At 38.6% G+C, this 10,272-nt stretch overlaps 1 pseudogene; it reads right to left on the bottom strand.

Moving 5' to 3' along the window:
• Positions 1-8,221: 8,221 nt before the first annotated feature.
• On the bottom strand, positions 8,222-8,999 carry LOC110567492 (RNA-binding protein 4-like; annotated as a pseudogene).
• Between the last annotated feature and the right edge of the window lie 1,273 nt (positions 9,000-10,272).

Below are 10,272 nucleotides of genomic sequence, written 5' to 3'. Positions count from 1 at the left end.
TTGAGTGTGATTATGCAAAGTTTAAAATAATATTTTTCCAGAGGAGCCAAGATGGCTGGATAGACAAAACACGAGTGCACAACACCCAGTGAGAGAGATGCAGAAATCCAGAGATCTCCTAGCTCCAACCAAGGTACCAGATGCATTTCAACAGGTGTGGTCTGAGAGCAAAGCCCATACAGGGCAGACTGAGGCAAGTGAGGGGTGCCACTTCACCCAGACAGTGTATCTGGGAAGTCAGAGGCTCCCTCTCTGGCACTCTGGTCCAGATACAGTGCTTCCCCCAAAGCCTCAGCAATACACAGAACAGGGGTTTTTTGCCAATCAAGCACTGGAAATTACAAGCATGGAGTTGAATAATAATCCAGGATGGTGTCCAGGATTGGTGCACAGATCTAAGCAAATGCATAATCCCAAAAGCCGGCCATGAGAGCCTGCTGACTGAGCTATTGCCCCCTCTCCCTGCCCAGAGAGGGAGCAGGAGGATGGATGGAGCAGCTGGGTGGGCCCCTCCCCCATGATCAGAGAGAGAGGAAGTGGAAATTGGGGAGATGGCCAGGTGTGGCTGGGCAGGTCCCTGCCCTCCCCCACAAACCCTAGAGTGCTGAAGCAATAGCTTTAGTGGGTTGTGCAGCCAGTGCCACAGTCTGAGCTGAACACTGAATGATCTAGCCCAGTGGAAAAAAGACAACCAATCCTTAAAGGGGTGGTACTTGGCTTCATGTTTTAATAAAAAACACAGGAAGACTACATAGCCATGGGATGGTGTTCTTGACCACCCAGCAGCCCCTCTAGGTCAGCAGAAGAGGTGGGCCTATTCTCCCAGTATAAACAAGACACATGAAGCTTACCTAGTAACCTGAAAGGGTGCCTAGAAATCTAGTAGTGCCTCCATAGGCAGACAAGCAACCTCATCAAGCAGTTCCCTGAGATCACAGCCAGATAAATCCACCAAGATGGAGAAAAAAAACAGTGCAAAAAAGATGAAACTGTCAAAGACCAGAAAACTTCTTCTCCTTCAAGGGATCACAACTCAACAACATGGGAACACAACATGACCAAGAAAGAGTGTGATGAATTGACAGAAACAGGTTTCAGAAGGTGGATGATAACAAACTTTTCTCAACTAAGGGAACACGTTCTATCTCAATGCAAAGAAACCTCAATGCAAAGGAACAGGATCTATCCCAATATAAAGAAACCAAAAACCTTGAAAAAAGTTTAGATGAAATGCTAACTAGATTAACCAGCTTAGAGAAGAATATAAGTGACTTGGTGGAGTTGAAAAACACAGCACAAGTACTACATGAAGCAAACACAAGATTTTTTAATTTTTATTTTTATTTTACTTTAGGTGCATACTATATCTGACATTGCATCCCATGTTATCCCTCCCCTCCCTCCCCACCCCCATTGTCTCTCCTGTAGGCCCCCCAACTATGCAATGCCAACACAAGTTTTAATAGCTGAATTGATCAAGCAGAAGAAAGGATATCAGAGATTGAAGATTAACTCAATGAAATAAAAAGATGAGGCAAGACAAGTGAAAAAACAGTGAAAAGAAATGAACAAAGCCTCCAAGAAATATGGGATTATGTGAAAATACCTAATCTATGCTTGATTGGTGTACCTGAATATCATGGGGAGAATGAATCCAAGCTGGAAAACACACTGTGATATTTTCCAGGAGAACTTCCCAAGCCTAGCAAGGCAGTCCAAATTTCAAATTCAAGAAATACAGAGAACTCCATAAAGATATTCCTCAAGAAGAGCAACCCCAAGGCACACAGTCGTCATTCACCAGGGTTGAAATGAAGAAAAAATGCTAAAGGCAGCCAGAGAGAAAGATCAGGTCACCCATAGAGGGAAACCCATCAGACTCACAGCAGATCTCTTGGCAGAAACTGTATAAGCCAGAAGAGAGTGGGGGCCAATATTCAACATCCTTAAAGAAAAGAATTTTCAACCCAGAATCTCATATCCAGCCAAAATAAGTTTTGTAAGTGAAGGAGAAATAAAGTCATTTATGGACCAGCAATTACTGAGCCTTTGTCACAATCAGACCTGCCCTACAAGAGCTCCTGAAAGAAACATTTAGCATAGAAAGGAACTAGTACCAGTCATTGCAAAAGCACACCAATTGGTAAAGACCAAAAATGCAATGAAGAAAATGAGTCAACTAATGGGAATGAAAACCAGTTAATAACAAAATGGCAGGATCAAATTCACACATAATAATATTGACATTAAATGTAAACGGCCTAAACGCCCCAACCAAAAGACACAAACTGGCAAAATGGATAAAATGTCAAGACCCATGAGTACTGTATTCAGGAAATCCATCTCCCATACAAAGACACAGATAGACTCAAAATAAAGGGATGGAAGATTTACCAAGCAGATGGAGAACAAAAAAAAAAAAAAAAAAAAGCAGGACTTGCAATCCTAGTCTCTGATAAAAGGGACTTCAAACCAAATAAGATCAAAAGAGACAAAGAAAGGTATTACATAATGGTAAAATGATAAATCCAACAGGAATAGTTAACCTAAATATATACACACTCAACACAGGAGGACCCAGATACATAAAGCAAGTTATAAACTACCTAAAGGAGATTTAGACTCCCACACTATGTAATATTGGGAGACATCAACAGTCCACTGTCAATATTAGACAGATCAATAAGATGGAAAATTAACAAGGCCATACAGGACTTGAATGCAGAGCTGGACCAAGGGGACCTAATAGACGTATACAGAATACTCTACTCCAAATCCACAGAATATACATTTTTCTCAGCACCACATCACCTAACTCTAAAATTGACCGCATCATTGGAAATAAACCACTCCTCAGCAAATGCAAAAGAACAGAAATCATAACAAACAATCTGTCAGACCACAGCGCAATCAGACTAGAACTCAGGATTAAGATATACACTCAAATCCACACAACCACCTGGAAACTGAACAACTTGCTTCTGAGTGTCAACTTGATAAACAATGAAACGAAGGCAGAAATAAAGATGTTCTTCAAAACCAATCAGAATGAAGTCACAGAATCTCTGGGACACCTATAAAGCTGTGTCTAGAGGGAAATTTATAGCAATGAATGCCCAAATGAGAAACAAGGAAAGATCCAAAATTGACACCCTATCATTAAAACTGAAAGAGCTAGATGAGCAAGATCAAAAAAACTAAAAAGCTATCATAAGACAAGAAATAACTAAGATCAGAGCTGAACTGAAGGAAATAGAGACACAATAAACCCTTCAAAAATCAACAAATCCAGGTGCTGATTTTTTGAAAAAATCAACAAAATAGACAGACTGCTAGCCAGACTAATAAAAAAGAAAAGAGAGGAGAATCAAATAGATGCAATAAAAAAAGATAAAGGGGACATAATCACTAATCCCACAGAAATACAAACCACTATCAGAGATTACTACTAACAATTCTATGCACATAAACCAGTAAACCAGAAAGAAATGGATAAGTTCCTGGACACTTGTACTCTACCAAGACTAAGAGTAAGTTGAAACACTGCATAGACCAATATCAAGGACTGAAGTTGAGGCAGCAATCAATAGCCTACCAACCGAAAAAAGTCCAGGTCCAGATGGATTCACAGCTGAATTCTACCAGACGTACAAAGAGGATGTGGTTCCGTAACTTCTGAAACTGTATCAAATACAAAAGGGTGGAATCCTCCCTAGCTCATTTTATGAGACCAACATCATTCTGATACCAACACCAGGCAGAAACTCAAATAAAAAAGAAAACTTAAGGCCAATATCCATGATGAACATTAACGCAAAAATCTTCAATAAAATACAGGCAAACTGATTGCAACAGCACATCAAATAGCTTATCTATCACAATCAAGTAGGCGTCAATCCGGGGATGCAAGGCTGGTTCAACATATGCAAGTCCAGAAACGGAATCGATCACATAAACAGAACCAAAGACAAAAACCACATGATTATCTCAATAGATGCAGAGAAGGCCTTCAACGAAATTCAATAGGACTTCATGCTAAAAACTCTCAATAAACGGTATTGATGGAATGTATCTCAAAATAATATAAGCTATTTATGACAAACCCATGGCCAGTATCATATTGAATGGGCAAAAACTGGAAGCATTCCCTTTGAAATCTGGCACTAGACAAGGATGCTCTCTCTCACCACTCCTATTCAATATAGTATTGCAAGTTCTAGCCAGAGTAATCAGAGAAAAAAAGGAAATAAAAGATATTCAATTAGGAAAGGAGGAAGTCAAATTGTCTCTATTTGCAGATGTTCTGATTGTATATCTAGAAGACTCTATCTTCTCAGCCCCAAATATTCTCAAACTGATAAGTAACTTCAGCAAAGTCTTAGGATACAAAATCAATTTGCAGAAATCACAACTGATTTTGTCCGTTATTGGTATATAGGAATAGACTCAAATAGACAATACTAGTTGAGTCTATTCTTATATACCAATAACAGACAAACAGAGCCAAATCAAGAGTGAACTCCCATTCACAATTGCTACAAAGAGAATAAAATACCTAGGAATACAACTAACAAAAGATGTAAAGGACTTCTTCAAGGAGAACTACAAACCACTGCTCAAGGAAATAAGAGAGGACAGAAATAGATGGAAAAACATTCTATGCTCATGGTTTGGAAGAATCAATATCAGGAAAATGTCCACACTGCCCAAAGTAATTTATAGATTCAATGCTATCCCATCAATCTACCAATGATCTTCACAGAACTCGGAAAAAAAAAACACTTTAAACTTCATATGGAATCACAAGAGAGCCTGCATAGCCAAGGCAATCCTAAGCAAAAAGAACAAAGCTGGTGGAATCAGGATGCTGGACTTTAAACTATACTACAAGGCTACAGTAATCCAAACAGCATGATACTGGTATCAAAACAGACATAGGCCAATGCAACAGAACAGAGGCCTCAGAAGCAATACCACACATCTACAACTGTTTGATCTTTGACAAACCTTACAAAAATAAGCAATGGGGAAAGGACTCCATGTTTAATAAGTATTGTTGGGAAAACAGGCTAGCAGTGTGCAGAAAGCAGATGCTTGACCCCTTCTGTCTCCTTATACTAAAATGAACTACAGATGGATTAAAGATTTAAACATAAAACCTAACACCACAAAAACGCTAGAAGAAAACTTGGGGAAAACCTTCCAGGCCATAGGCATAGGCAAGGACTTCATCACTGAAACACCAAAAGCAATAGCAACAAAACCCAAGATAGACAAATGGGATCTAATTAAAGTTCAGAGCTTCTGTACAACAAAGGAAATCACTGTTAGAACAAACTGGCAACCAACAGAATGAGAAAAAAATTTTGCAGTCTACCCATCTGACAAAGGGCTAATATCCAGAATCTACAAAGAACTAAAACAGATTTACAAGAAAAAGACAACCCCATTCAAAAGTGGGTGAAGGATATGAACAGACAGTTTTAAAAAGAAGGCATCTATGAGGCCAACAAACATGAAAAAATGCTCATCATCACTGGTCATTAGAGAAATGCAAATCAAAACCAAGTTGAAATACCACCTCATGCCAGTTAGAATCATGATCATTAAAAAATCTGGAGACAACAGATGCTGCAGAGGATGTGGAGAAATAGGAAAACTCTTACACAGTTGGTGGGAGTGTGAATTAGTTCAACCATTGTGGTCGACAGTGTGGTGATTTCTCAAGGATCTAGAAATAGAAATTTCATTTGACCCAGCAATCCCATTACTGGGTATATACCCAAAGAACTATAAATTGTTCTACTATAAAGACACATCCACACATATATTTTCTCAGCCTTGTGTACAATAGCAGAAACCTGTAACCAACCCAAATGCGCATTGATGATAGATTGGACAAAGAAAATGTGGTACATATACAGAAATGAATGCTATGCAGTCATAAAAAAACGATGAGTTTGTGTTCTTTATAAGGACTTGGATGAATCTGGAAACTATCATTCTCAGCAGGGTGACACAAGAACAGAAAACCAATCACCACATGTTCTCACTCACAGGTGGGTGTTTAACAAAGAGAACACATGGACTCAAAGAGGAGCATCACACACTGGGGGAAATTGTGGGGGCTACGGTAGGGACAGCGGGGGGTGGTGAGGAATAACATGGGGAGAAATGCCGGATATAGTATGCACCTAAAGTAAAATTAAAAAAAAAAACCTAGATGTTGGATTGATGGGTGTAACAAACCACCGTGGCATATGCATGCCTATGAAAGAAACATGCATGTTCTGCACATGTATCTCAGAACTCAAAGTATAATTTTAAAAAATATATATCTTTCCAAAAATAACCATTTCATATAATAAGATTGCTAAATTAATTTTTGAAAACCAACTCAGAATCTGAAAACTAAATTAATTTCTTTTGCAAGTAATGTAAAGAGTTTTTGTATTTAATTGGTAGATCTATTTCTTATTGTTATGTCAACAAATCTGTATAATTTTCTTCTGTCATTAACTGTCTTTTTGTTTCATATTTTGGGATCTTTGTTTGGTGTAGATACAATTACAATTTTTATATCATATTGGTATGTTTACAATTCTTCAACATATGATGTCCTCCTTTATCTGTTGTAAGATTTTCATCTCAATACTTACTTTCCCACCCCAGCTCTGTTGGTTACTCTTTGTCTAAAGTATCTTTAGGAATTCCTTCACTTACGACCTACAGAGAAGCACTAATGAGAGTTTCTTGCAGATAACATAAAGCTGGATTATATTTCTTTTTTTAAATAATTTTCCACTGTTTGCACTGTAACTGTACAGTTTTATTTCTATTTAAAGTATTTACAAAAGATGGAATTCTACTATTTTGCTACTTATATTTTGTCATATATCTTTTTCAAATCTAGTTTATTTATTGTTGAGATTTTTATTCTATTGATTTTTTTTGGTCTACAGTTTATATTCTCTTTTAGTCTTTTTTTTTTTTTTTTTTTTTTACTTTTTTTAGTTTTAACGATTAAGGATTTATAACTAATCTCATGAATTTGTATATGAGTTAATACCATTTTAAATTTGGACTAATTAAAACAATTGTGTCCATACAAATTTGTTTCTACAACTTTTGTATTTCCAGCTAATTCCAGCTTATATAATTATGCATTGCCTGAAATTAATAGAGATTTATAACTACTTTTCTGCATTAGTCTTCTGAATCATATGCAAGGAATTTAAAAAAATAAAATGTAATGTAATAAAAACATTTTAATAATGGCATTTATATTTTTCCATATGTTTACTTTTACTGGTGTTATTTTTTATATGGACTTGTTATTTTATAGTGTATCCTTTTATTTCAGCCAAAAAGGTAGCCTTTATCATGTCTCTCAGGGAATAACTATTTGTAACAAACCCTATGTATTTGTTCAAAATAGAAATATCTTGATATCACTTTTATCTTTGAAGAACAGTTTGCTGAAAATAGACTTATTTGTTTCCATTTTGAATTTTCACCTCTTTAAATATGTCATCCTGCTGTCTCATGACTCTATGGTTTTTAGTAAGAAATTACCATTAATTTTACTGTTAAACCTTTGTATATGATGGATCTTTTCCCTATTACTATTGCTTTGATTTGAAAAATTATTTACTGGAAAAATAATCCAACTCTACAGGTGTTGCCTTTGAACAAAAAAGAGACCCAGGGTCAGTGAGAGTCTCACTAAAGTAATTCCCAAATCCAACAGCTGCAGGAGGCAGGAGGCAGGAAAGAGACAGCACATCCCTCACTACAGTTTCTGCACAGAATAAGGCATGTACCACAGTTTCATCACACAATAGGAGAATAGAACATGAATGGGAAGGTACAGAGGTATTGAAGGACATAGGAACAGGAATATAGGTAGGAGAGGGGAGGGGAGAGGATGGGAGAGAAGGAAACAGAGGAAGGAAGGGAGGGAGGGAAGAAGGAGGGAAGGGGAATGGGGAAAGGGGAAGGAGAAGGAAAAGAAAAGGGAAAGGAAAGAAAAAGGAAAGGAAAGGAAGATAAGTCTGAACTTAGCAATGCAAATTAAGGTCAACAGTTCCTGAGGGACTGAATACATGGAGTTAAGAATGTCCCAGAGCTGGGGTATTACAAAAGGTGTATTCTCATGCAATACCACAACTCAGAATTTCAGCTCACACACAGCCCACGTCAAGCTTTAAAAGGCTGAACATCACACCCAATTGGTATACTGATCATGCTCATACTGGGTCATGTCAAACAGAATTCTGTACAGCTGCTGAAGCTTGTGATAGCTCACTATCATGCCCATAACTGTAGCCCTCTCCAGTAGTGGGCACTGGGGCTGTAGCACATTTCAGAGGGCTCTGATCCTGGCAGTAGTATGATGTGGAAGCTGACATAACAGCAGCAGTGGAGGTAGCAGCCCCTGAGGTTGGAAATGGGTGTCTGTCATAGGGATCAAGAGAGGTGGAGGAGAGGTGACTGGCCATGACTGTATTCTGGACTTGTGTTTGACATGACCCAGTATGAGACAGGGTCTACTCTGCATAATTATACATGGATGCAGCTGCAGTCAACATTGCCTCATAGGACAGGGCAACATGACAGCACTTGTAGTAGGCATCGAACGCTCTGTATGTGTTGTTGTAATACAAGGAATCTGCATAGATCATGGTGTAAGACTTACTACACACTGTTCCATATTGCTCATTATATTGCTCAGTGAAGTCTGCCACATGGCCTCAATGATCTATTGGACACTGTTTGGACCAGTACTTCTCTTTCCTGCATGAGTGCTTCTCTTTTCTGCACCGATAGCAGCCACTCTGGTCTTATCCTACATGCAGTGCTGAGCCAGGTGGTGGGACAACTGGATGTGTATATGTTTGCCTTGAAATTGTGTGTTACCAAGGACCCTGATGGCCTCCACTGCATCCTTTGCCCGTTCCATGAGCATGGACAAAGACATAATCTTTTTTTTAATTGCATTTTAGGTTTTGGGGTACATGTGAATAACATGCAAGATTGTTGCATAGGTACATACATGGCAGTTTGATTTGCTGCCTTCCTCTTCACCTATATCTGGCATTTCTCCCTATGCTATCACTCCCCAACTCCCCCCCCCACTGTCCCTCCCCTGATTCCCCCTGACAGACCCCAGTGTGTGATGCTCCACTCCATGTGTCCATGTGTTCTCATTGTTCAACACCCACCTATGAGTGAGAACATGCTGTGTTTAATTTTCTGTTCTTGCATCAGTTTGCTGAGAATGATGGTTTCCAGGTTCATCCATGTCCCTACAAAGGACATGAACTCATCGTTTTTGATGGCTGCATAATATTCCATGGTGTATATGTGCCACATTTTCCCTGTCCAGTCTATCATTGATTGGCATTTGGGTTGGTTCCAGGTCTTTGCCATTGTAAACTGTGCTGCAGTGAACATTCGTGTGCATATGTCCTTATAGTAGAACAATTTATAATCCTTTGGATATATACCCAGTGATGGGTTTGCTGGGTCAAATGGAATTTCTATTTCTAGGTCCTTGAGGAATCACCACACTGTCTTCCACAATGGTTGAACTAATTTACACTCCCAGGAACAGTGCAAAAGTGTTCCTATTTCTCCACATCCTCTCCAGCATCAGTTGTCTCCAGATTTTTTAATAATCGCCATTCTAACTGGCATGAGATGGTATCTCAATGTAGTTTTGATTTGCATTTCTCTAATGACCAGTGATGATGAGCATTTTGTCATAAGTTTGTTGGCCTCATACGTGTCTTCTTTTGTAAAGTGGCTGTTCATAGCCTTTGCCCACTTTTGGACAGGCTTATTCGTTTTTTTCTTCTAAATCTGTTTTAGTTCTTTGTAGAGTCTGGATATCAGCCCATTGTCAGATGGGTAGATTGCAAAATTTTTTTCCCATTCCATTGGTTGCCAATTTACTCTAATGACTGTTTCTTTTGCCGTGCAGAAGCTGTGGAGTTTGATTAGGTCCCATTTGTCTATTTTGGCTTTTGTTGCCAATGCTTTTGGTGTTTTAGTCATGAAGTCCTTGCCTACACCTATGTCCAGAATGGCTTTGTCTAGGTTTTCTTCTAGGGTTTTGATGGTGTTAGGTCTTATGTTTAAGTCTTAAATCCATCTGGAGTTAATTTTAGTGTAAGGTGTCAGGAAGGGGTCCAGTTTCAGTTTTCTGCACATGGCTATCCAGTTTTCCCAACACCATTTATTAAACAGAGAAACCTTTCCCCATTGCTT

The sequence above is a fragment of the Aotus nancymaae genome, unplaced genomic scaffold (assembly GCF_030222135.1).
Source record: "Aotus nancymaae isolate 86718 unplaced genomic scaffold, 86718_ANA_hifiasm-v0.15.2.pri h1tg000049l, whole genome shotgun sequence".
Lineage (NCBI taxonomy): Eukaryota > Metazoa > Chordata > Mammalia > Primates > Aotidae > Aotus > Aotus nancymaae.
This window is presented reverse-complemented; position numbering and strand designations above follow the sequence as displayed.